General features: G+C 40.3%; 1 protein-coding gene across 3 annotated transcripts in view; it reads left to right on the forward strand.

Annotated features, from left to right (window-relative positions):
* The window catches only part of sema6bb (sema domain, transmembrane domain (TM), and cytoplasmic domain, (semaphorin) 6Bb), a 554,928-nt gene that overhangs the window by 49,006 nt on the left and 479,055 nt on the right, over positions 1 to 26,867 (forward strand). For 2 of the 3 annotated variants that reach the window (XM_043720975.2, XM_043720977.2), the window contains exon 2: positions 19,228 to 19,353. The exons of the other annotated variant lie outside the window; for it this stretch is intronic. The gene's annotated coding sequence lies outside the window, so the exon portion shown is untranslated. The remainder of the gene's footprint in view (positions 1 to 19,227; positions 19,354 to 26,867) is intronic. 3 annotated transcript variants of the gene reach the window in all.

Genomic DNA, 26,867 nt, shown 5'->3' on the forward strand with positions numbered 1-26,867 from the left:
CACAAAACAGAGAGAAGGTTTTGCAGCCATTGGTTAGAAGTGGCATCCAATAACTGAGAGAGTGACATTGGGTAATGGGGAGAGTGACAATGGCATTCAGAGTGACACTTGCTTGCTTGGTGGGCGATGAATGTTTCACCATTCCCACAGGACCGATCCCGGTCTTCTCCTACAAGGGCCACAATTCCCTCCTGGTAAGGAGTAAGGAGCCTGATGTCAGATACATCTCATGGGCTGTCTTCTTCTGTATTGAGATAAGGGGGGAGATGAGTGAAATGATAGTAAACTGTCAGTAATGGTGCTTGTGAGGGATAAGATGGTGAGATGTGCTGAGGTATTATGAAAGCAGCATGGAAGGTGTACAGGTTTAGTGGTCAGGGCAGCTATGGGTGGGGCAAGCATTGAGTGAGGGAAGATCTTCAGCTCAATAGTTTGGATGGTGTAGCATTGCCTTTGTGAGAGTGATGAGGTGGCAAAGAGGAGAGTCTGGCACAGTGGAGAAGATCATTGACCTTTATTTAAGGTCCTGCTGGCCATTCCTACCCCCCACCCTTGAGATAGCACTGACCTAGGCAGTGCTCTCAACATCATCTTATACTGGCCCTGCAGGAAGAAGAGGTACCACCCAAACTATCAGGACCTCCTAGTCACTGACCTATAGTGTCATCTTCTTTTCCAGCATCTCACGGACATGCCCTTCAACAAGGAAGACAGCTTCAGAATGCCAACACACATCCCAAATGCATTAAAGATGGCACAGAGCAAGTCTCTGGCTGGATGTCTGCTGTGTGGTGGGTTGTACCAGGAAGGGTGATAGGTAAGAAGGGGCAGAAATTAGATGTGAGAATCACCATAGAATTGGATAGGCAATTATTGAGGCAAGTTTGGTAAGATGGAGCGAGAGAACTCATTTGCCCTTGCAGTGACAAATCCTTCAAAAATACACAATGCTACTTGGGCCTAACCAAATAAAATCCCATAAGATTGAGCCCAGTTCGATATGGTGAGAAGGTCTATCCTTAAGGATACCAGTGAGCCAGTTTGGTTTTTACAATCCATGAGACTAGTTCACAAATTGAGATTTATTAAACTCTGTTTTACAATGGGCCTGCTGGAACCCCTGATCTCTAATTGCTTGTAAGTGCCATAGCCACAAGGCTACAGTGCCTTGGTATAACTGGAATATAAAGACAAAATAGTTGGAAACTTTATTGCTCATCCCTTACGGAGAAACCTTAAAAGATGTTTGTCATCATTTGTTGCGTTTTTTTTAAAAGGGATTGTTTTATATGAAATCTTGCTGCTGTATTTGTCCTGCTGGCTGTTGTATTTGGAACAGTATGAAGTGCTAGATAGTTGCAGTCAAACTTTAAGCAAGAGATTGATGTGTTGAAAATTGGTTATAGTATCTCCACTGTGTTGACTCAAAGATTGTTCACGTTTAATTACATACAAGATGCTCACCAAGTGGATTTTCACCACAGTGTTCTTTGAAAGGCTACACTATTTACACGGTGGAAAATGCATCATGCAGTTCTGTCAACATCTTGTAAATAGTATGAACTTATTGTTCTCACTTGGTGGCACATTGATTTTGAAGTGTCGAATGCTGTCTAGCAATGTCCACATTAAGACGAGTCTAACAAAAACTGTGGTGTGACCCTTTGCAAGCTGCCTACTTAAGATGTTTTGTTGGTTTGGTGTTTAATAGTTTGATGGTACTGACAACATTGTTAACTGGCTCAGGTCGTAGGCACACTTTCTGTGGTATCTTCTTTTGAATGAGAAGTTAGACTGAGGTAGGACTGTGCTGTCAGCTGGATAAAGGACATCCCATAACAATATTTTGAGGACGTTATCCAGGCCAATATTTATCTCAATCGACATCACAAGGAAAAGAATAACTATTATCTTGTCATTATCTCATTGCAGTTTGTGGGAGTTTTCTAAATGCAAATTATTTGTCATATTTTCTATATTACAACAGTGGCTACATTTGGAAAAAGTCTTTCAGTGGCTACAAAGAAATGGAATACATCCAGATTTCACAAAAAGCATGATGTAAATGCAATTCTTTCTTTTTTATTGTTACTTATTCTATTTTTGTTTGGGCTGATATTCACAGCCAGAGTTCTATAATGCTCTGGACTATGAAAGTAAATGTTCCATGTCTGTGTTTTTTTGCACTGAGTTTCCAGTTTCATTCTCTCAAACTGAGCAGCCATTAAGTGGAGGCGAAGAGTTTCCCCACACAAAAAAAAACCTGAATGTGCCCAGTAGAGTCCTCTGTTAATCAGGCTTTTCAAACATTCATTTGTATGTAAATTGGCCTAACTTTATCCCCTGTTAGCGTGCCCTTCTCTTTTTCTACTGGTGAACAAGCACCGAATCTTAAACACCTCATCACTGAGCAAGCTTGGACAGACATTCTGCCAAAGGCTACAGATGAAAAGGTGGTAAACAGGCCCAGTTCATATCATGGACACCAGCAATTTATGGTGAAAGTACTTGAGCCTATAGACAAAATATGTTTGTGAGAATGATTTGTAAAGACTTAAAAATAGTGGTAATTTTTTTTTAATTGACTGATAAAAATGTCTTGCTGCCCTTGTGAAAGATAAGTAGCTTAGAACTTATGTTGCTGCTGTTGGTTCAGTGCAAATTACAGAGTATTCAATAGTGAAGACCTCAGGTTGGGACATGAACAGCCCACATCTGGTTGGGGAGGGTGCTGTAATGATTTATGAAGGTCTTTAAAACCACCCTTATTTAAAGGAGAACCATCTTCATGAGACAGAGTTAAGGATCACATGACACCAGGTTACAATCCAGCAGGTTTATTTAGAAGCACTAGCTTTCAGAGCGCTGCTCCTTCATCAAGGACAACCACCTGATGAAGGAACGGTGCTCCGAAAGCTAGTGCTTCCAAATAAACCTGTTGGACTATAACATGGTGTTGTGTGATTTTTAACTTTGTCCGCCTCAGTGCAACACCGGGCACCTCCAAGTCCATGAGACAGAACAGTCTTTTTAAAAAATATATGTTGGTCAGGGAAGAGTTCGGGAAGCTGTGTGTCAATTTCATCTCTGTGAGTTCACATGAAACTGACATGATTATGATTTTTAATGTGATCTGCACCACATTGCGATGTGCTTTCAGGCTATAATTAAAAATCTTTGTTGGACACTTTCATAAACATGCTGCTGCTTTGAAAGACCAATTTCTTTTTCTTGCAGAGTTTGTTATTTCGGGGATTAATTTATCTTCTGTGTTGCTGCCAGTTGGTAGCACCATTGCTTTTAAATGTTTGGTGTGTTGCATCAAATACTGCAGAGTATGCTATTTTAATTAACCTGTTCATGCAAGCTCAGGATACACTTTTAGAACAAATGGGACTTGAACCTGGAACTTCTGGCCTAAAGGCAGGGGTACTCCCACTGCACCACAAAAGTCCAGACACATTCATGATCACCATTTGTCATGGGGGAATTCAAACCCATCTCTCTAGAACGTGAGCATTAACCTGGCACCACACCACTGTGCACTGAAGTGTAGACCTAATATTCTGGTGTGAATTTGAGCCTGTGTTTATTAGGTCATAATTGCTGTTCCAGAAAGGTATTATAGGAGTTTAATTGCTTTTGAAATTGACAGATATTTGTAAATTTCTGATGCCTGTTCAGAAACCAGTATAAAGAGGTTTCCGTTTTGTTTTACTTAGCTGTTTCTGATGTACTTCACATAACTGAAATCTTAATGTCTCTGCACTTAGACACACACTGAACTTGTCGTCCACATGGAGCTCAACCTCTGATGATGTATTAGGGGTGTTATATTTTGTGGCCTCTTGCTCTGCTCCTTCCCCTTTGAGGTACTGATTCACATCAGAGTGTGGGTTACCAAACATTGGTCATACTTAAAAACAGTCAGTCATTCTTCATATTCAAGATTAGTCATCAGCTTTGGGAGAGTGCTCAGTTGTATGTCATGCTCTCAGCTGCTGAATGTACACAAATATATTCTTGCAGTCAAAAAGGTAAGCAATGTCTGATTTTACCCTTCTGACAGCAGCAAGTTCCAATTAGACTTGAGGGTTGGAATTTCCCGACTTGTCTGACGTTATGCACATCAAATGTTACATCAACCCGCTAATTAATTGCCAATGTTCCTTTAGCAATCTTGAAATAAAACACACATGCCTGCAACAAGAACCAAACAGGAGACAATCACAGTTAGATAAATTCATTTAATGATTGAGATATTTTAATTTATACATTTCTTTATAAATATCTCGACCAATAGTCTCAGATTCAAATCCTACATTCTCTGGAGGTGTGTCATAACATCTCTGACAGATTTATTTAAAAACTGTATATAAGTATTATTATATAACACGAACTTCTCATCCCTTCAATTCCAACTCTGAGAAAGATCATAGACTGTGCAGAGCGTTTAATGCAATGAATTTAGTTCTAGTACATGCAGGCTTTGTCCTGATAGATTATAACCGTTTTATGGAAGTTTACCTCCAAGTGGGGGTTAGCCTTAATACTCAAAAATGATCCAAAACAATGCAAGGCTCAAATGGTGCGTGAACACTCTGGTCTGAAATGAATGCAGGAATAGAAATCTCTGGTTTTGATCTGTGCTGAGGTCACTGATGTGAATCAAGGCAGCATAGGGCTGCTGGCAAGTGTACCCAGTGGGAAGAACAGTTCAAGACAGAAGGTTTATGATGTTTCTTACCCCGAACACATCAACAATACTTGCTGTCATGGGCAAACTTGAGAAAGAGCTATTTGGGAAAATTGATGGACAAAGACTGACCCACGTGAGATCAGAATAAACATAAATCAGGTGCTTCAGAGCAGCAGAAGAGACTAGGATAGGGGAATGTGGAAGGTATGCTGTACCTTCTTTTTGATAGTTGAAATGGAATGTACAGCATTGGTGCTTGGTCCTCCCAACTGCCAACCAACCCCTGCTTGTTCTGCAACCCAATAATTACATGATCAACTTGTAATCTATATACTGACCCCTTTGTACCACAAGATTACCAAACAAAGCTATTGACCTCCACTTGAAGATTGCAAATGTCCGAATGTCTGTTCTGTTAAGCCTCACAGTCTGTATGACAGTATACCTTTAGATTAGATTAGATTCCCTACAGTATGGGAACAGGTCATTTGGCCCAACAAGTCCACACCGACCTTCTGAAGAGGAATCCATCCAGACCCATTCCCCTAACCTATATTTAACCCTGACTAAGGCACCTCACACTATGGGCAATTTAGCATGGCCAATTCACCGAACCTGCACATCTTTGGACTGTGGGAGGAAACTGGAGCACCTGGAGGAAACCCACACAAACATGGGGAGAACGTGCAAACTCCACACAGACAGTTGCCCGAAGCTGGAATCGAACCCAGGTCCCTGGAGCTGTGAGGCAGCAGTACTAGCCACGGTGCCACCCCCAACAAGCTCAGAAACATGCTCATGACATTGTCATTGTATCACAAGGTGCAACTTGAAGATATGAAAATTTCATTTTACCTTGGATCACCTGAAGCATGCCACCCTATTGGAATATTGTCGCCTCTGTTGTAACATAATAGTCTAATATTAGCCCAGACACTTGTGTGGCAGCAGAATGTAATGTTTGTACGTAGTAGTGAGTTGTAATAAATGTCTGTTGGATTCTTCAATGCCAGATTATCCGTGCCCTAGGTTCTGATATTACTGGGAAGTAACTTTTTTTGCCGCATCAGACAAAACTGCTGTTTGAGGCAAACTCATACCATTATTCATAGTTTTTTGAGAGGATGTGGGGAAGTTATAGATTTCAACTTTGGATAAAGGTCTTAATAGTTTCTCTCCAAAATGATCATTTTATAATTATACAGACAGCAATAATTGCCCATCCTTTTTGTCATGAATCTGAACTCACAAGAAAGCCAGACTGACTAACGTTGGCAGATTTCCTTTTCCAAAGAACACGACGGAACCAGATGAGGTTTTGCAAATATCTAATAGTTAACTGGCCACCGTTACTGACTCTAGATTTACTTATTAAACTGAACTTAAATTCTCAAGATCTGTTTTGGAATTCTGGATTCCAGTCGTATCACCATTATGTTTTTGTTCCCATAATATAATGGTGAGAGACTGAGAACCCATTAACTCTGGTGGGACAATGTCTACCCTTCAAAACTTTGGGATGCAATATATAGCAGTACTCTTCTCACAATCTTAATGAGGTGATAATTGTCTCCTTGCATGACCACATTTGTAGTGACCACAAAGAAAAATTGCAAGTGCTGGTAAGATGGAATAAGAAGATTGGTCCCATTTGTGCAGGAGATGAACTTTGAGGAAACAACAAATAAACTCAGGCTTTTCTTCATTTTTGTTTTGTAATTCAGGGATGTAGGCACCACTGGCGAAAGCATGTTGACAGTGCAGCAAACACTGAACAGAAGATGTTAACATTCTAGTATGAGTCATGCCATTTCTTACCACTTCAACTGAAAAGCTCATTTCTTCAGTGACAACCAGTGCACTCCCAGTCTCTGAATGTTGCTTTCCGTAAGCATGCCTTCCTCTTCAATTTTCTCCTACATGTAATCACTTTTCAACACTAGATTCCCTACCGTAATTACCTCTGCAATGTAACATTTTCAAACTTAGATTTAAAGGGCATCTGTCCTGGGAGCAGACAGATGCAGTGGCTTCAGCATCATCTTTTATTTCTTTCCAACACTAGGATTTAAATGCAGCCCATATTAATGGGTTGCTTAGACTCCTAATGTCAACCTACCAAATTGCATTGAGTTGCTTAAATTCAGTTCCTAATGGCTATGGACTTAAAAACTTGTCCCTAATGTATACTAATTTGCAGCCTCATTTAAAAAGGCCAAAGGGAAAGGGGGCATTTTGTGGCACAGTGGTAGAGTCCTTACCCCAGAAAGGGATGCCTAGGTTCAAGTCCCACCTACTCCAGCGGTTTGTAATAACATCTCTGCATAGGTTGGTTTGAAAAAGAGACGAGAAAAAGAAAGGAGACTCTTATGCAGCAGTGGTAGAGACCCTCCTCCTGGAGCAGGAGGCCTAGGTTCCAGTCCTACCTACTCTAGAGCTGTGTAAAATCATCTCAGAACAGATTGATTAGAAAAATAGGTTAATAAAAAAGCCTTTTTAAAAAGACCAAAGGGGGACCCCTCTTGTGGTGCAGTAGTAGTGTCCCTGCCCTGAACCAGGAGGCCCGAGCTCAAGTCACACCTAGTCCAGAAATATGTAATAACATTTCTGAAGAGGTTAATTATGAAAATAAGTAAAGCTTTCTAAAAAAAAAGGCCAAAGGGTGTATTATATGGGAAATTGCAATAACACGTTACTGGTGCAATGGGAGATACATTTGTGAAGTTAAGGCTAAGACATATACACTGTTTGAGCACAAGAGAGAGAACTTAATCATGCATGGGTAGTTCTACACCTGACCTGGGAATGGTTTTGCTGTCTCGGAGTTCCTGAAAGAGGAAGTGTTCTCTTCTCCGTCATTAACATCCTTCACCTTGACAAGTCCACATTTTTTTTAAAACACAAGAAGAAATTAACAGCCGCCATCTGTCAACTTCTTGGCAAGATACTTCATCTGTGTGCTTTCAGGTTACCTCTGATAGTCATAAACCTCTCCAGCTGTATGCTTTATAATATCATCCATTCTATTTAATGTATTTCTCTGTGGTACAATGCTCAGTAAAAACCGCCTGATAGGTTCAAGATACAAATAGAGAAATTACTCTTAGTGATATTAGCAGATAAATACTGAACACAATCAGATGACAATCCTTTTGACAGCCATTTCAAAGCAGATGTCAACTTGAATTTTTTAGATGCGTTACTGCTAACTTAGCAAAGGGATATCATGCAATGGGTTGTTTTCAAACAGATTACATCCAAGACATCTTCCTTAAGAACCCTCTAGATCACATATGCTGTAAATGCAAAGTGAGTTTTTTTAAACAATGATGCTTTTCCAAAACATCTCAGAAATTCAGCCCTAGGGCAAGGATGTTATTCGACTTTAGACCGAATCTTCACACCTCATATAATCCCCTTCACCTTCATTGCTGGCATCCCAACTGTGCAAATTGGCATCAATCCTGTTTGGCTGCTTCTGAAAATTGCATGTTCTCCAAATTGATCTGTTGTTATTCACTGATGAGGACAATTGGTAATCTCACCTTGTGGCTCAATCCTTTGGGTTGTTATTGAGTGCCTGCCAACATTTTTGGGGGCATCTGTCTATGTGGCTGCTGGCAGAAAACACACGGAAAAGGGAAAGGGATCCAACAACACTTCCCTCAAGCTTTATGTCCATGGCATTGTTGGATCTATTACTGATTCAGGCAAGGACCAGTTTATGTCCAGCAAGGGAGACTTGAGATGTAAAAGAATGAAAAGTGAGTGTTATAGTTGTTTTGGAGAAAGTGAGGACTGCAGATGCTGGAGATCAGAGCTGAAAATGTGTTGCTGGTGCACTTTTCCAGCAACACATATTATAGCTGTCCGCCAGGTTCTGTTTGTGGTCTTTGTCCATTTGATGGAGAAAAGGTCAAATGATTATACCTGAGTTCCTCCAACCTCAAGGTGGTAGCTGCCCTGATGATATGCAGGGTTTTTTTATTCACTTGTAGAATGGGGACATCATTGGCTGACCATCATTTATTGAACATCCCGAGTTGCCCTTGAGAAGGTGATGGTGAGCTGCCGTCTTGAACTGCTGCAGTCCACCTGCTGTGGGTTGATCCATAATGCCACTAAGGAGGGAATTCCAGAATTTGACCCACCAATGGGTCAAAACAGCAACATATTTGCAAGTCAAGGTGAGGAGTGGCTTGGAGGGGAACTTGAAGGTGCTGGTGCTCCCATGTATCTGCTATCCTTGTCCTTCTAGATGGAAGTGGTGGTGGGTTTGGAAGTTGCTGTCTGAGGGTCTTTGGAAAGCATTCTCTGATTTTTATCCCCCCCAGATCTTTGGCAGCATGAATGCTCTATCAGGTCTGTGATTATTGCTGTGATTTTTAACCCCAAGCTTCCTGAACTCTTGAAGATGACAGAGGTGGAACTTGTATCCTTGCATGATCATATTTGTAGTGACTACAAATAAACATTGCAAGCTGAGATGGTATAAAAAGATTGATCCCATTTGTGCAGGAGTTGAATTTTGAGGGAAACAAGGAAACTCTGGCTTTTTATTTTCATTTTAAAAAAATAATTTAGGGGATGTAGACTAAGCCAGAATTTATTGCAGATCTTGAATTGCATTGGCAAAGGTGGTGGTGAGCTGCCATCTTGAACTGCTGCAATCCTTGCTGTGTGGGGATGCCCACAATACTGGAAGGACAGTCCAGAATTTTGACCCAGTGACACTGAAGGAATGCCAGTGTAGTTGAAATTCAAGATGATTTTTGGCTTTTGGGGATTTGAGGGTAGGAGAACCTGCAAATTGAGGTATTCACATGTATTTGTTGTCTTTTTTCTTCAAGATATTAGGGGTCATGTATTTGGAAGGTACTGTCTAAGGAGCCTTGGTGATCTCCTATAGTATGTCTTCTGGAAAATAAATATATTCAAAATATTCATTTATATTATGCCAGGAAAATAAAACTAAAAGATGTAAGCTCCATTTAATGAAAAGTGAATTATAAACAGATGTTGAGAAGGATTCCTTTGGGGATTGAAAATAATTTGCCTAGCAGAGATACAACAAAGACATTTTACAACACAAGTTGGGTTAGCACTGCTGCCTCACAGTGCCAAGGACTCTGGTTCGATTCCACCCTCGGGCGACTGTCTATGTGGAGTTTGCACATTTTCCCCATGTCTACATGGGTTTCCTCCAGGTTGTCTGGTTTCCTCTTTCAATCCAAAGATGTGCAGCTTAGGTGGATTGGCCATGCAAAATTGCCCATAGTGTTCAGGGAAATGGGAAATTTAGGGGGATAGGTCTGGGTGGGATGCTCTTTGGAGGGTCTGTGTGGACTTTATGGGCTGAATGACCTACTTCTACATAACTCTATATATATGAAATATAGCTGGATGGTGTGGTGACAGAATCAAGCACTGTACTAGAGAGGTGAACCTGAATAAGCTGCATAGTGTTTTGTCTTCTTGAGACGATGATATTAGTTTGCTGTGTTATGACAGGGTTTCGTATTTGGATTAGTTTCCCTTCATGTTGCTCTGGGAAGCCCAAAATTTTGAAGCGATGACAGTGCAATACAGGCTGCTTCCCAGGGCTGATCGAGTGGTTTTATGGCTCAAGGAATCACTGTTTATTCCAAGACTAGAGTATGACTGGAACACTCCCCAACATGATGGCATACATCTTTGATACTCTGCCAATAAATGTTCTTAATGAGTGTGTAAAATCTTGTGGGAAATAGTTTGTATACTTTGTAATATATGACGTACAGATTTCTGGAACATTCAGTTGCATTTTTCTTTTCATATACACTGGGCTACCCGCTTTCTTTGGCACAGACTTCAGTGGTTCATTTACTCTTCCACTTCACTTTCCCTTTTCATACTTCCACCTGACAAATTCTATCTTCTGATTCACTTTAAGTGGCTGTTTTCTGGTGGCTAAGTGTATGACTGTAATTCCCCCCTATAACATAAAATACCTTGAAACACCTCAAAACTGCAGTGGGCAGAAGGTTGTCTTTACCCTAGGAATGGATGGCTTTGGCTGGTGCCTTTTGGCCTACATTCCTTCTGTGATACTTCATTCTTTTCATACTTTCCAATTCCTCAGTGTTTTGTTTGCAATTATTTAATAGTTTCAACCTAACTTAATTTTTTTAAAAACATTCACTGCAACCCACTCTTTTCCACATTTTTTTTATTATTGTTGGGAAGTTTCTCAGAAGTCAGGTTCCTTGCCACACTGGAAATTGCCATGGGGAGCACAGGAGGGGATCACCAACCTCCATGATCTTTCCCTAAATGAAAGAGGCACAATGTACTGACAAATTCCTTTTGCCCACAGAGGGTCTTGTAACCTCTGGCAAGCGCAAATGAATCACTGTGAATCACAGCATCATTCCTAACGCAGTTGGGATTATTTAGTAAAAGCTGTCCAGAATCACATCCATAGATGGGCCCTTTCGATGTTCTGAGGTTTATGAGTGCAGGCTGTTTGAGCAAGGCTGCTATACCCACTATGTATGTCAGCCAAGGGATCCACAAGATCATTAGGTTCATCACTAACTGAGAAAAACTAGGGACATGCCGGAATTAATTTTAAACACAATTTAGTTGAACTTCTGTGTTTGAAGAGGCAAAACATGGCTATTGTACAGTCATAGAGATGTGCAGCGCAGAAACAGTCTTCAGTCCAACTCCATCCATGCTGATCAAATACAGAGGAACCTCGATTATCCGAACGAGATGGGCGGGCACTATTTCGTTCGGATAATTGATTATTCGGTTAATTATTTTCGTCTGGGGCTCAGAGTTTTCTGTGAAGTCTGCTCTCCGTTCAGGAGACTAGGCAGTAGAACACTGCGTGCGAGCTCCCACCCCCCAACCCCTCTGTATCCTAATCAGATCTAATCCCATTTGCCAGCATTTGGCCCATATCCCTCTAAACGCTTCCTATTCATGTTTGCAACCAAATGCCTTTTAAATTGTAATTGTACCCACCTCCATTATCTTCACTAGTAGCTTGTTCTATACATGCACCACCCTCTGCCTGAAAAAGTTGCCCCTCAGGTCTCTTTACCTTCTTTCCCTTCTCGCCTTAAACCAATGCCCACTAGTTTTAGACTCCCCGACTCTGGGTAAAATGTCACATCAGTTTAATTTGCATGCAGTTTCTGACATGCAGTCATGTACATCTTAGTTGTTTGGTAGTAAGGATCTTGAATATTGCTGAAAAAAAAAGATATTTTCTGAAGCTTTTCATCTTGTGCTCCTCAGGACAATTTACAAAAATTCCAGTTTAAGGGGACACAACATTTTTTTTTCTACTGATTCCAGCTCTTAGAGTGAGCAGAAGCTTTGACACTCCTGTTTACCTTTTTGTGGAGATTCCTTGACACAGATCCAGCTCTGTCAGAGCCAGCTCTCAGAGTGAACAGTATGTCTGACACTCCTGTTCTTTTTTTATCCCCCTACACTACCACCTAACTGCAGTAGTGCTTATTTTTCCCCAGCACCCATGGTGTGTGTGTGCGCAGGTGTGAGACACAGTGAAAGACACAAAGTGCACGAAACTTTATTCAATTTCACCACCAGGAAGAAAGGAAACACCTGAGTGGCCAGTGACAAGCACTGCCCTTCACATCAAAGGGCAATGCCGCGTGATCAAACAGTGAAGGGGAGGGCAGGGACTAAATCAAAATAGAGTTGGATGGGGAAATAATACATTCCACTCCCTGCGGTGCCCACCTCTCCCTGAACAACTCCAGGGTGTTGGTGGACACTGTGTGCTCCTTCTCCAGAGACACTGTGTGCTCCTCCTCCAAACTTTGGCACAACATTTTTTTATTGGATAGGAAAAGGTGCTGATTGGTTGGCAAGTCAGCTTTAATTGATTGAGACATTGCTGTGGAATTATGTAATGATGTCCAATCATGGAATCACATCTCAAGTTGGACACTGTTCATTGGGATGTGCATGCATGAGTGTATTGGGATTGGTCACCCTTATCAACCCAACAAAATAGATGTTGGCCATTCTCTGTCAAGGCATTGCCCTAAGGAATTAACTGATCAACATCTATCTTGGCCAGACTTTAAGCCAGACTTGGCAGTTAACTGTCAGTCATCCCATAACTGGTGCATTCCCCATAGCAAAACTGTGCTAATCAGAGTGTACTAGCTGACCAATCAGGAATTTTTTGTAATATAGCAGAAAAATGTTATTCTCATTTATATTGACAATCTTGAGAACAATACTGATAAATACAAAGATGAAAAGCTTTAGACAATGTGTCATCTCTTTAGCAAAACTACATCTTGTTTAAGATGAGCTGAACTCATTAGATGAGCAAGCGGTTTTCCTTGTCATCACCAGACCTAGATAATTCCTGTAGATGCCTACCCTAAAAGAGAATGGTGACAGCAAACCTACCAGTGGTGGGCAACAGTGCACACAGCCTCACACAATGCAGTAGGTCAACAGTGCAGTAGCTCATGCAATGTTTGATATCACTGCACTGCACAAATATCAACCCACATAAATGAAAATCCTTGTACAGTCATCCTGCTGGTTCATTAGGCAAATAGACTCTCAGTTTTGAAACTGAGCAATACAATTTGTTAAAATGACGTTGGTTCCATTCCTAGGCTGTACTGTGTTAGCTGATGTCTGTCGGGATAACAACATAAAGCATTATTTTTGTTGCGAGTTGATCGGACTTTGCAGTTGTAATGATGATCAAAGTTGCAGGATCTGTTGTCATTTCACTGTGAAACCAACAACAACTACTGATATCCAGATGTGTACAGTTAAATACGGAAATTCATCAGTTGGTATGAAGAAGTCTTTGCTCCCCTTTAGAATGCAAAGCTAAGGCCCCCACAAATTTAAATGAAGTAATTGAACTGACAGTATCTTCCACTTTTATGCTGTATGAAAACCTTTTTAAAATGTTGCTGTTTTTCTGGTGAGGCATACCTCACTTTTTCAGTGTTCAAGGCATAACGACTCCTGAAAAACCTATCTGGCTCTGAAAATCTGATTTTTATATTCTTGCCTTGTTATTTTTTTTCCTATTATCAGTATTCCTCAGACTTTCAAGTTTTTATAGCTTGTTTGATATTTCAGATTTATATTCAAACCTTTTATTGAATTCTTTTAAATTTGAATGAGAAGTGAATGATAATCAGTTACAGAGTAACCATATAACCACAGCATGGAAACAGGCCTTTCGGCTCAACCTGGGTCCATGCTAGTCCCAAATGCGCGAATTTGATCCATATCTCTCTCAACCTTTCCCATCCATGTACCTATCCAAATGTGTTTAAATGTTGCTATTGTACCTGCCTCAACCACTTTTTCTGGTAGCCCATTCCATATAATCACCACTCTCTGTGAAGAAGTTGCCCCTTAGGTCATTCTTAAATCGTTCCCCTCTCACCTTAAACCTATGCCCTCTAGTTTTCAATTCCCCATCATTGGGAAAAAGATTATATGCATTCATCCGATCTATGTCCCTCATGATTTATACACCTCAATAAGATCACCCCTCATTCTCCTTCATTTCATTTCCTGGCTTTTGTGAGAATTTTTCAATAGGATTAGCATGTGATTAAGAGTCAGATTTGAATCCAGTGTAAGACAATTTGAAATGCACACCATTGAGAGATCACAGATATTTAAATCTTTGTGGGCAGCTTTTGTCAAGGTGAATAGCTAATTATCACTAAGCAAGGGAGGGGAAGATTCACTGCTTTGATTTCCTGATTGTATTGTGATTTCTCTGCAAAAGAAAATATGTTTCTGGACAACAGGTGGGACCAGCATTAGGCTAGCTCTCACCCCTTCCAAAGTTGTTCCATCACCACCATCCTCTTCCCAATCCACCCTAGCCTCCCTAACTCCTATTGGAAGTTTAAATGGAGCATAGATATTTGTGTGAAGTGTTGGAAGAAGATCAGTAACTGTAGAAACCAGCTGAGGTCGCATCGTTAAGGTTGGATTTGGCTGGGGCTGTGGTGGGTGGGAGAGTGATGAAAATTGGTTTGAATTTGACAAACAATTTTTGAGAGTTTAAAGTTGTGGAAGACATTGTTGCATTGTTCAATTCAGTGGTATCCAATGCTTGTACACGCACAACACATTGGTGCTGTTCTCAAATTGTCTGTGCCACTAAATATTTTCAGCTGTTGCACAAGTAAGCTAAAACTCAAATCATTTATGAGAGACTGCACTATGAGAAAATTACATCGCTGAGGATTGAATTGCCTGCTTTGCAAAGTGCTTTACTGTCCGGTGGGAGAAAGCAGCAAAAGCATGGTATGAGCTGAGGAGCTTGAGAGAAACTGTGTCCAGACAGTCACACAGCCAGGCCAGGTCGTAAAAAAAAGGACAAGAAAAATGTTGGAAACTGGTTGAGGAATGTCAGCTAACCATCTGAAAAATATGCCAACTATAAAGGTTTGAAGTCTGGATTTTCATTGTCAGGATAATTTGGAAAATAGTGGATGGGTCACGATGGCGGAAAAATAGTGGATGCGTCACAATGGCGGAAAAATAGTGGATGGGTCACAATGCCAAGATGCCTGGCCCCATTCCCATATGTTCTGAAATTGAAGGGTTGAGTCATGACCCAACACTGTCAGTCCCAATCTGATTGGTTCAATTGCTGCGATACGGATGTCCAAGTGTAGCCATGATTTTAAAGAATTATGGTTTTGAGCATCTCACAACTGTCTTGAAACATACTCTGCAGGAGGGAACCTTTTAAAGTGAGTTCAAAGTATCCTCGTCATGCCTCTTAAGAATTTCCCTCCAACTCTATAGCCCTTCACCAACTCCCCCTTGCCTCTTCGCTAGACTATGTCCCCAGTGCCAGCCTATACCTGTCTATGTATCCTTCATGGCTCATCATGTATCCTTGGCCAAGCAAGGACACTTCCATGTTCATTCATCCATTATACATCGTATGGAACCAATAAACACTCTGTATGGAACTAACAAACAATATAGAAACAATAGAATGCATTTTTTTTTAAAAAAGATTTTACAAAAAGAGATTCATTCATTTCTTCCAACAATGTTTTAAAATTAAGTCAGTTTAGTACTAGGCAATAAAAATTATCAACCACTTGCACCCTTTAAAGTACTGGTAGAAGAAACTGCAAGCACTTGAAAGTTCTTGGCATTGTGCAAATAAAGGCGAAAGTAAGTCAAGTGTGATGCTGGAAAAGTACAGCAGGTCAGGTAACATCCAAGGAGCAGGAGAGTTGACCTTTCAGGCAAAAGCCCTTCATCCTTGGTGTAAATAAACATTGTTAAATTGACAGAAAATATCAGACAGGCACAGCTGTCAATCAAGCAATATTTTGCCTGGTTTTCTGGTGTTTCCACAGAGTAATTGATTGCAGGGCGTTCAGCCAAGAATGTTGATTAAGATCTCCTTTTGCCAAATTCAGGAATGAAACTGTTAGACTGACCTGTAGAACTATTGATTTCTCCCAAACAGTCATTATTGTGGAGGTTTAGTGGTGGATACTGCTAAATTCAGAGGTTAAAGGTTGAGGGTATAAATTTTCACTGGTATTGCAAATAAGCAGAGTTTAATTCCCAGATGAATCCATCTTCACTCAGTTCATTTCTACTGATTATTTGGTAGCAACATTTTTGATTAAACAAATATACTATTAGAAAGTGTGATTTGGCATAAAGAATATGTTGCCTATGATAAAATTCACCACTTGTGTAATTAATACAGAAGTCATCTGTAAGATGAAGGGAGGGATGAGCTGCGAAAATATTTATATCTGTCAAAAGGCAGTCAAGTAATTGTGCTCAATTTACACGTAAATTGATCATGCTTGAAGTGTCCCTCATTTGAGGGTTTGTCCTTCAATGTTTCTCCTCATCTGCTGAAGGGTCTTACTCTTGGCTGGCGTTGGATTTCTGCATCTTTTTGCACATTACTCAAAATGACCATTCCTAGTGTATAAACACAGTAGTGAGTATTTGTAGACTATTTATCTCAAAGGAGAACTTGTTCCAACTGCCTAAACCTGCACTTTTTCAAGCAGAAAACACTTTTGACTGGAGTTGGGGGAGGAAATGGGAAGACAAAGAAATGAAGGGAAGAGAAAAATCGATGCAAAAGAAAACAGCTTGAAAATAAATTTAATTTTTAATTGAAGTCATGCATTGGTGGTTGAGGGTGTATGTTCCAGTCATAAATCTACTTGTGATATATGTCAAGCTTTCTTACTGTATGTTACCGGTTTTCTGATCGCTGTGCATATGGTGAAAACTCCTCAATTATGAACAGCCTGGGGTTTCAGGCAGTGATTTCCCTGGACGCAGCCCAGTTGAAAGGTTACGGGTTATTTAGATTCTTTTGATAGGCTTTTCTGAACCCATAACACTAGATAAAGGCAATTGGGAAATTTAGTCTTGTTTCCTTTTTTGATCTCGGGCCTTTACTGATCTATTTTAACCAAATCTTGCTTAACCAAACAATCAGCACCATTACCACTAACCAATGAATCATAGTCACACAATAATAGGGAATTTACTGCAAAATCCAGATGATCTGTATTTGCATTAACTGTGGTAAGTTTAATTTGTGTTTTTTTTTTAATGGGGGTTGATCCTGAGCCTTGCAAAAATCTGACATTTTGAAATTATTCACTGCTGTTTCTGATCTGGTTTGGTGCTTATCTGGAAGTCAGATTAACATCACTCTGCAGACAACTTTAAAATGATCTTCAGATTGGGAAACATGCAGGGGTCACTGCTTGAGGGCCAGAGAAACAGTGAGAGTTGGGCTGTCAGCACTTAATTATGTATAATATACGTACATATAATTACGAAAAACCTTGGGTCATGTCTACGGATGCTGGGAAAGTGATTAAATAATGTAAATAAATCAATCAGAAGTGAATACCATGCTCTGTCAGATGAAGCATAGGGGATCTTAAATAAACATGCTCAGGGAGTACTTTGATTCTGACAGATACTGAGCATTCCAATGTACTCGAGAAGACGAGAGTGAGATGATACATTTCTTCCGTGGACAAAACCTTGGAGATTGCTAATGAGATCCAAACTGTCACCTATTAAATTGTGTGCACAAAAAATAATAACTGACATTTAATGGCATGTTTGCTTGCAATGGTACAGATTTTTTTCCCCTGAAGTGATAAGTATATTGTTGGTCTGAATTCTTTTTAAACTTGAGAAACATAACTTAGGAAACCGGTGACATTATTACGGTAATCCTGTCAGTACGGAATTGCAAACTGTCTCATTTATTTCAAAAAGCAACTTCACTTGTCATGTCCCAGGAGATCACCCATAAACTCAGTTGACCCATATAGATCATTAGTGGTCAAAGCTACAGTGGTAACCTGCCAGAACCAAATAATGACATCAGCCCTATATGATTGATGTCACAAGTGTTTTGCCTTTGAGTATTCAATAAGGGTGGTTTCCCATGAGGAACAGGCCATTTGACCTAACTGGTCTAAGCTGCTGCTTATGCTCCATATGAGCCTCCAGTCCAGAACCATGACTGCTTCAACCTCTCACATTGTCTTGCGTATGCAGACATTGTTTGCATGTGTTTCCACTCAGAGCCTGTATTCCAAACCATCTTTAATGCAGTAATGGAGGCTCAAAAGAGAATAGGCCTTGGGCTAAATGTCCTCTATTCCCACCGTGCAACACTGTCTGCTACTATCAGGAGTCATGTGAGCCACTGGACAAAATGTATCAATTCTCAAATGAAGGAAGCCTCATTTAGCAAGGGTAGGCATTAGTAATGAAATTCAATATTGTCTCCAATGTGCCATTGCAACCTAAAGCTGTCTTGACAAACATCTCAAATCCAGCACTGAGCTCATGATCTGCAGGGCAGTAGTGTTACCAGTCCTTCTGTATGCACCTGAGACATGGACTATAAACAGTATACACTTTAAATCCTTGGAGAAATATCACCAGAGAAGCCTCTACAATATTCTCAAATTCAGGGTGCTCCATTTTCAATCTCCTCTCTCCGGTCTTCAGCCCCAGTACTGAGGCACTGATTAGCCATATTGAATGGGCCACGTTGTCCAAATGCCTGACACAAGATTCCAGAACAAGCTGTCTTCTCATTGCAGCAATTGGTTAGCAGGACGGCAGAGAAAACATCTCAAGGATATCCTTAAAGCCTTCCTGAAAAGAATGTAATATCCCACCATCCGTGAAGGTGCCAACTATTTGTGGCAGGGTGTGCGGATGCAGTTACCTCTGGGCGCACAACATTGGAGTGAGTAAAAGGCATTAAGACTGCTTATGATGATGACAGGAACCTTTTCCACCTTACTTCATTTCACTCTACCAGCATTTCCTTTACCTCATGTACTGTCAGAGCTTTGAATATAGTTTGTTTTAAAACTAGGAGGTAACTACTGAATGCAAGGCTATAACAAGGGCAAAGGGAGTATTGTGACTTAACGCTCATTTTTTATTATTGGTCTTCATAGGAACTGTTTGATGTTCAGAAGTATGCCTGCTGCTCAGTCAAGGCATATCACAGACACTCCTTAAACTGACAGACAGAGTAACAGAAGCAACATACAGAGATTCATGTGGACACTATTGGGAGTAAGGTGGGGTACTAGACTGTTTTACTTTAATGAACTAACTAATCTTTGGCATTGTTGATTTTTTAAAAAATGTTCTTGATAAATTAGTTATTGATCAGTTCACCCGAATCATTGAGGCTTGATTGTGTTACCCCAGTTACAATTCCAAATGAGATGGTATGACCAGGAATTAAACCTGAACTGTCTTCCTCAGCTTTGCATTAGACAGTACGTTTGCCAAATGATCTTTTGGAATCAATTTTATCTTTGACAACTAATGTCTTATGGCAATGTCACTCCTTTGGCTGAATAATCTAAACCCATTTGGTGTGTTAATGGAACTGTAGCTGCTGGGTTGGAGAAACCTCCAATCTCCTGTTCATCTTCCATTGTGCTTCTCATGTTTCTGTGACAATGTTGGTTTATGATTAGTCAGCAGTAACAGCCTGAGATTTGGCTGGCCAAGAAATTCAAGAATTGTTAATTCTTTCCTTTTGACATCAGTAAATTGTCAATTTTTCCAACCCTCTGCTGTTGTTTGAGACCCTGCAACTATCTACAAAATTCTTGAAAATATTAACAAAATTCTCGATGGAAATGTAATTAGTTACAATGCGATCCCCAATTAGCTGTGTGACTGGCATCTCGGATGACATTGGTTTAAGAGTACAGACTTTACAACGTGGTCAAAATGTACTAAACACTCAAATAGATTTTGTTTAGATGAAATATATTTCTCCAGTCATTTCCCATGATCACAAAGGGTACTGATTAATGTTTTAAACAATGATGTCAGTAAATGTGTAACCTGATTAAGGCAGATTGATCATTGTGAAAATGTTCAGATTTATTCCTTAAATTCTCAGAAGTTAAGAATAAGAAGGAAAGCCAGTAATTTTTGTTGTGTTTGAGTTGAGGTGTAACTAATTACATTTCTGATAAAAAAAAAACAAATGAACGATGATTACCATTTTAGGACATTTGATTTCAATTCAGACTTGGAAGTATATCAGTGTATGTTCAGTGTCACTGGGTCAAAATTCTGAAAAAGCAGAGTACCAAATAGATTTAAGTAGTTCAAGATGGCAGCTCACCAGCGTGTACCATGGCAACGAGGGATGGGTGATGAATGCTGGCCGAGCCAGGAACATCCACACCACATGAGTGAATTAAATATATATATATATATATATATATATATATACGTATTAGGTCATAGAATGTTTTATGTTTGTTACTGAATGTTGGTGGAATTTTAGACAAATATGTATGTTTGAAGTACATATATCTGAAATATGTGAGTTGATATCAAGTTGCAGTATTGCCATATGGTAAGTGCGGTGTTGCTCTAGCTACCCATAGTACTTTCAATGAGATTTTAATACTATTTCAACTCCTAAGCTTGTATAGACCCACGTAATGAAGATAACTGTACTTATGTATTGTTACTACTTTTCATTTTGGATCATTCTTAAGGTTCCATAATTGGCTTTTTGAATATCTCTGAAACATTTTTATTTCCTTTTAAAAAAAAGTTTAAATCCTTCTAAGAATTTGTCCGTTGAAGTAGCCTTCCTTAATACCAATAATACCTTGTGAAAAGATTCCAATTGCTTTGGCTTTACTCTCAGCTTCAGAGATATCTATCCCCTTTATATTTGAATAACTGCCCAAAGTGAACAATTTACCTCAATCAGTTGTCAGTTCTTTTCACAATTATGAAAATGTCAAGTATTTGGCTCGATCAGTAGCACCCCCTCCTTGAAAATGAAAGCTTTTGCGTTTTAGTTTTGCTTTATTTCAGCATTGTTCCTCAAGTATATGGAATTGTGATTCTCTCCACTCCACAGTGCACTATCTTTGTGACCAATATCTAGATAAATGAGAGTGTGGACCATGAATTCTAAAGAGAGACTCTTACATTATGTACCAGATGGTGGAATGCAACATGTGAATTCTCTTCTGTCTCTGAGTAAAGTAAATCAAGAGTCAGGATTGAATCAAGAATTGGTGTCATTTGATAAAGTAAATGAATGAAATGTGCTCTGTTTTATACATTAAGATGTATTTTTCTGTACACTGCGCAGTATGTGAAACAACAAAGGCTCAATGCACTTTCTGTTTTTCTCCTATTTCCCACATCAGCCCATTGCGTATGGATCCTGCCGAAAACTTTGGTCCTTAGCCTTTAACTTGGGGCTTCCCAAAGTGGGGTCAGGTTTCTATGTGGGGGTCGGCAAAGGTGAAATCTTGGTCTTAAGCTCTGAGAAAGCCATCACTGAATAACAATGACATAGCGATGACAATGAATGTCTACAAGGACTCTTACCAGTTTTAATAGAGTGCATCATTCTGTCTGGATCATCACAGTTTGGCACCTGCTCTTCCCAAGTTTGCAAGGAACTACAGAGAGTCGTGAACATAGCCCAGTCCATCACACAAACCATCCTTCCATCCATTGACTCCATCTATACTTCCCGCTGCCTTGGGAAAGCAACCAATATAATCAAAGACCCCTCCCACCCCGGTTATACTCTCTTCTGTCAAGCAGAAGATATTAAAGTTTGGATACATGTATGAATAGATTCAAGAACAGCTTCTTCCCCTCTTCTGAATGGACCTCTTAAATTTTAAATTTACTGTTGATCTCGCTCGGTTTGTACCTTCTCTGCAGCTGTAACATTTTATTCTTCACTCTCTGTTCTGTTACCATAATGCACTTTGTATGGCATGATCTGCCTGTACAGCACACAAAACAATACCTTTCATTGCACCTGGGTAAATGTGACAATATTAAATCAATCAAATTCCCCAGCTCACCCCACCACCTCCCATCATCCACCGCAACTACCACTATTGGTTGCCCCTAAGGTTCACAACAATTTTCAAGGCTCACAATAGGGGAACACTGTCCTCATTCTAACCATGTCCCTGGCAGCTACCAGAGGATGACTCAGGCTTGATATCACATTTGACCGTGAACTGAGCTTCCGATCCCAGTCTTTTGAGCTATTCTATCTCTAAAACAATGTTGACCACCTCTTCTCCTTCGGTTCTCTTTCTCTGCTGTTTTCTTATCTTACCCTTGGGTATCGTATGGAATTCTGTCCAACCTCCCACATGTGAATCCTTTATTAACTTCCATAATTCTAACTTTTGCTGCTCATGTGTTCACTCACCAATAGTTGCTTTCAGCAAAGCAAGACCTAATTAAAATTCTGAGCCTAATATACAACTCCCTCCATTTGCATCACCCCTTCCAAATTCTGAATTCCTGCAGCCCTACAATTTTCAGTAGTGATACTGCTCCAATTCCAGCCTCACAAGCATTTCTGATTTTAAGTATAGCACCACCAGCAATTCTATGAAGAGAGATTAAACAGTTTACACCTACATTGCTTGAAGTTTGTAAGAATGAGAGAAGAGGTGAATTGGCCATGCTAAATTGTCCATAGCTTTAGGTGCATTAGTCAGAGGGAAATGTGTCTGTGTGGTTACACTTTGGAGGGTCGGTGTGGATTGGTTGGGCCGAAGGGCCTGTTTCCACATTGTAGGGAATCTAATCTAATCTAATCTAGTCTAATCTAATCTAACTATACTAAAGGGTCTAGACAAAGTAGGCATAGAAATGATATTTCCTCATGTGGGAAAATCTAGGACAAGAAGTCATAGTTTTATGATAAGAGTTAACAGATTTAAAACAGATGAGGAGAAATTACTTCAGTTAAAGAGTTGTGAATCTGTGGAATTCACTACCCGAGGATGGTGGAAGCTAGGACACTGAGTAAATTTAAGGAGGAGATAGGCAGATGTTTAATTGGTAACTGGGTTGAAGGGTTATGTAGAGTGAGCAGAAAAGTGGAATTGAGGCCAAGATAAAATCGTATCAAATGGAGAGGCTGAATTGCCCATCTGCTCCTAGTTTGTACGTTCTTATGAGGGGTCCTGGGACTGTCATGACTCTTGGGAGTACAAATTCCAAGTGCCCTTGAATTGGACCTTGCCTCCATTTGGAAACCTAGCCCCATAAGTTGACAAATGCAAATACTTATCATGCTATCATCTTTCTCTATCTAGGGGAAGATGGTGGTAATGTCACTGGACTAGTCATCCAGAGGGTCAGATTAATACGTGAGCATGTGATTTCCTATCTCACCATTGATGCTAATGGCACTTAAATTGAATTGATAAAATCTGAATTCGAATGCTATCCATTAGTATTGCTGATCTTAAATATGGCATTGATTTCCCCCTCAATTTCTAATCTGCCATCCTCATCTGGTCTGGCTACTTGTGGATTGAGACCCACAACATGGTGTTCACTCTTAGCAGCCTTCTGAATTTCTGTATGAAGCCATTCAGTTCAAGGCCAAACAGGAAAGGCAACAACCAGAAATGCCAAAACCCATAAATCACTCTCCGAGAACTCCCATCATGATTCTGAGAAACAGGCTTTTGCCACTCTCTGACCCATCCTCGTTATAAAGAGCTGTCAATCAAAGTCATTAGCCCAAGATAGAAAGCCTGTCACTAATGTAAGCCTCCAGGAGTGTGTTTTAAGCTGTGCACACTGAATAGAAGGAAACTTCAGAACTATGCATTTAAAAAAAGAAAACTTCAATGGGGTGACTGACAGTGGAACTATGTATTTAACAATACCAAAAGAGGTCAGCAATTGTAATAAAGCTGCCAAATGATGAATTGACACAACAACCTACAATTAATGGGTCAAAACAAACAATTTGAGGGAAGCTAACACATCACTGTCTGATTCTAGCATTATAAGAATACAAGTTTTTTTTTAAAAAAATCAATAGGAGAGTCTTGTCATGAACTAATTTCTGCTTAGTGCTTCAAAAATTTTTGATTCTTCCCTAAAAGAAAATGATATGATACATCTGCCTCAGTTACCCTTTCACTTGTTGATGTTTATGTCTAGATCAGCTGTATTTGTTGTAAGTGTTGCAGAAGTAACCAGTACCAGGTAATGGTTGAGGTGGATTACTGCCTCCAGTCCTCTTTCCCACTCTTTTAAATGCATAATCGCAGTTTACACAGTTTCTGGTGGCAAACCTGTTTTAAACAACTTTAAATAACTTTAACAACTGTGCTATTGACACACCTCTGGGACTTGAACCACTATCACTCTACCGCAACAGCCCCATCAATCCACCTTGCTGTACTTTGTCTAAGAAACTGTTTGATTAAGTGATAAAAGATGACTGTAGTGAATCTTAACATGAAGAGGCACATGTCTTATCAACAAGGTACGGTTTATTTCATGATCACAAGAGGTACAAGTTACAATAGTTAGACATAATTGGCAAGACTTTTAGGAGCTGCGGTGACACACCTCACCCCATCAAGATCTCTGGCTCAACTATCTTTCTGCAGAAGTGTTTGCCTTCATCAGGTTGGGTGGAGCTCAATGCAGTCTCCAACGTTAATCCTTTCAGGATCATTACTGCACAGTGGCTCAGTGGTTAGCACTGCTGCCTCACAGCACCAGGGACCCAGGTTTGATTCCAGCCTCGGGCAACTGTCTGTGTGGAGTTTGCACGTTCTTCCCGTGTCTGCGTGGGTTTCCTCCAGGTGCTCCGGTTTCCTCCCACAGTCCACAGATGTGCAGGTCAGGTGAAATGACCATGCTAAATTGCCCATAGTGCTAGGTGCATTAGTCAGAAGGAAATGGGTCTGGGCGGGTTACTCTTCAGAGGGTCGGTGTGGACTTGTTGGGCCGAAGGGCCTGTTTCCACACTGTAGGGAATCTAATCTAATCTAATTTGCCTGCATAACAAATAGCATTCCACTTCAATTGGATGGCATGCTCTGAGCTGCATCCAATGGAGTTGATTAGTTCTGCGTTCTTAAACAATTTGTTCATTTGTGGGTATTACTGACCAAGCCATTGCCCATCAATTGCCCATCCTGAATTTCTCTGAAATGTGGTAGTGAGCTGCCATCTTGATCATTGCAGGCCTTGGGGTATGGGGACATCCACAGTGCCTTTAGGAAGGGAGTTCCAGGATGTTGACCTGGAAATAATGAAGGAATAGTGATATACTTCCAAATTAGAAGTATGTGTCACTTGAAAGGTACCTTACAATTTGTGGTGTTCCTGTGTATTTGCTGCCCTTGTCCTTCTAGATCTCAGAGGTTGTGGGTTTAGAAGGTGCTCTTGTATCTTGTGGTACACACTGCTGCCACTGTACATTGATCAAGAGGGTGAAAGTTGAATGAGGATGAGGTTCCAATCAAGCTGCTTTGTTCTGAATAATGTTCAGTTTCTGGATTGTGGTTGGAACTGCACTCATCCAGGAAGTATTTCTAACTTGTGCCTTATAGATGATGGATAGACAGTGGAGAAGTCCGTTCCTCACTACAGAATTCCAAAACTCTGATCTGCTTTGTAACCACAGTATTTATATGGCAGGTCCAGTTCAGTTTCTGGTCAATGGTAACCCCCAGGATATTGGTAGCACAGGTTCAGTGATGCTAATACCTTTTAACATCAAGTGGCAATGGCTGGATTCTCTTTTATTAAAGATGGTCATTGCCTATCACTTGTGTTGTAAAATGTTACTTGCCACTTATCAGCCCAAACTTAAATATTGTCCACTGTCAATATAGGCACTGACTGCTTCATATTTGAGGAAGCTCAATTGATTGTAATGGTGCAGTCACCAGGGAACATCCACACTTCAGTTATTATGATGGAGGGAAGGGCTTTGATGAAGCAGCTGAATATGGTTGGGCCTAGGATACTACCCTGAGGAACTCCTGCAGAGATGTCCTGCATTGGAGATGGCTGATCTCCAACACTTGCAACCTTCATCTGTTTTTTCAGTTGTGACTCCAGCCAAATTGTGGGAGTCGCCTATGCAAGTCATCCAGGAGCTTGCCCACAATGCAATTGACCAATGCACAACATCATGGCTGAGGATGTGTGATAGAAGATAGACCTCGTATTTCCACCACATGGATAATTGGCTGTAACCATATATGTCTCTGTCGAAAACTGTGAGCAACAACAATTTCATTTTGGAAGCAAGATTTCTAGTTCTGTTACAAAATGCAACTTGTGAGATTGGATTTTGGGGCAAAAAGCAAAGAAGAGACTTTGCCAGAAATCCTGGCAACAGGCTGATGGTGCCCAACTTAGAATTAGAATTAAAGACTTTTTTGGTGTCTCATTGAAAACCACAAGGTCCTTGACATTATTTCTGAGTAACTTCTGTGATGGCAAATAAAAATGGATCAGGTACAATTTGGTGAGTGGTCCACAAAGTCTTTTCTATTGCCAATGTAGACTGAACAAAAATATTGAGAAGTATTGGATCAGCAGCTGTATTCCTGGAAGATTTAGTCTTTTATCCTTGCGTTTATCCAACAAAAACAAATCTGATGTTTCTAAGCCTTCTTTAGAACTTGATCTTTTTCCAGTTCTTGGAGTAACTTGGCTGTTTGTCTGTCTTGAGCGAAAAATCATTGTTCTGTGATTAGACGCCCATGTGGAATGTCACCAATTCCTTATACAA

Source organism: Chiloscyllium plagiosum, unplaced genomic scaffold, assembly GCF_037043375.1.
Source record: "Chiloscyllium plagiosum isolate Xiang-an unplaced genomic scaffold, Cpla_swu_hap1 HiC_scaffold_28, whole genome shotgun sequence".
Classification (NCBI taxonomy): Eukaryota; Metazoa; Chordata; class Chondrichthyes; order Orectolobiformes; family Hemiscylliidae; genus Chiloscyllium; species Chiloscyllium plagiosum.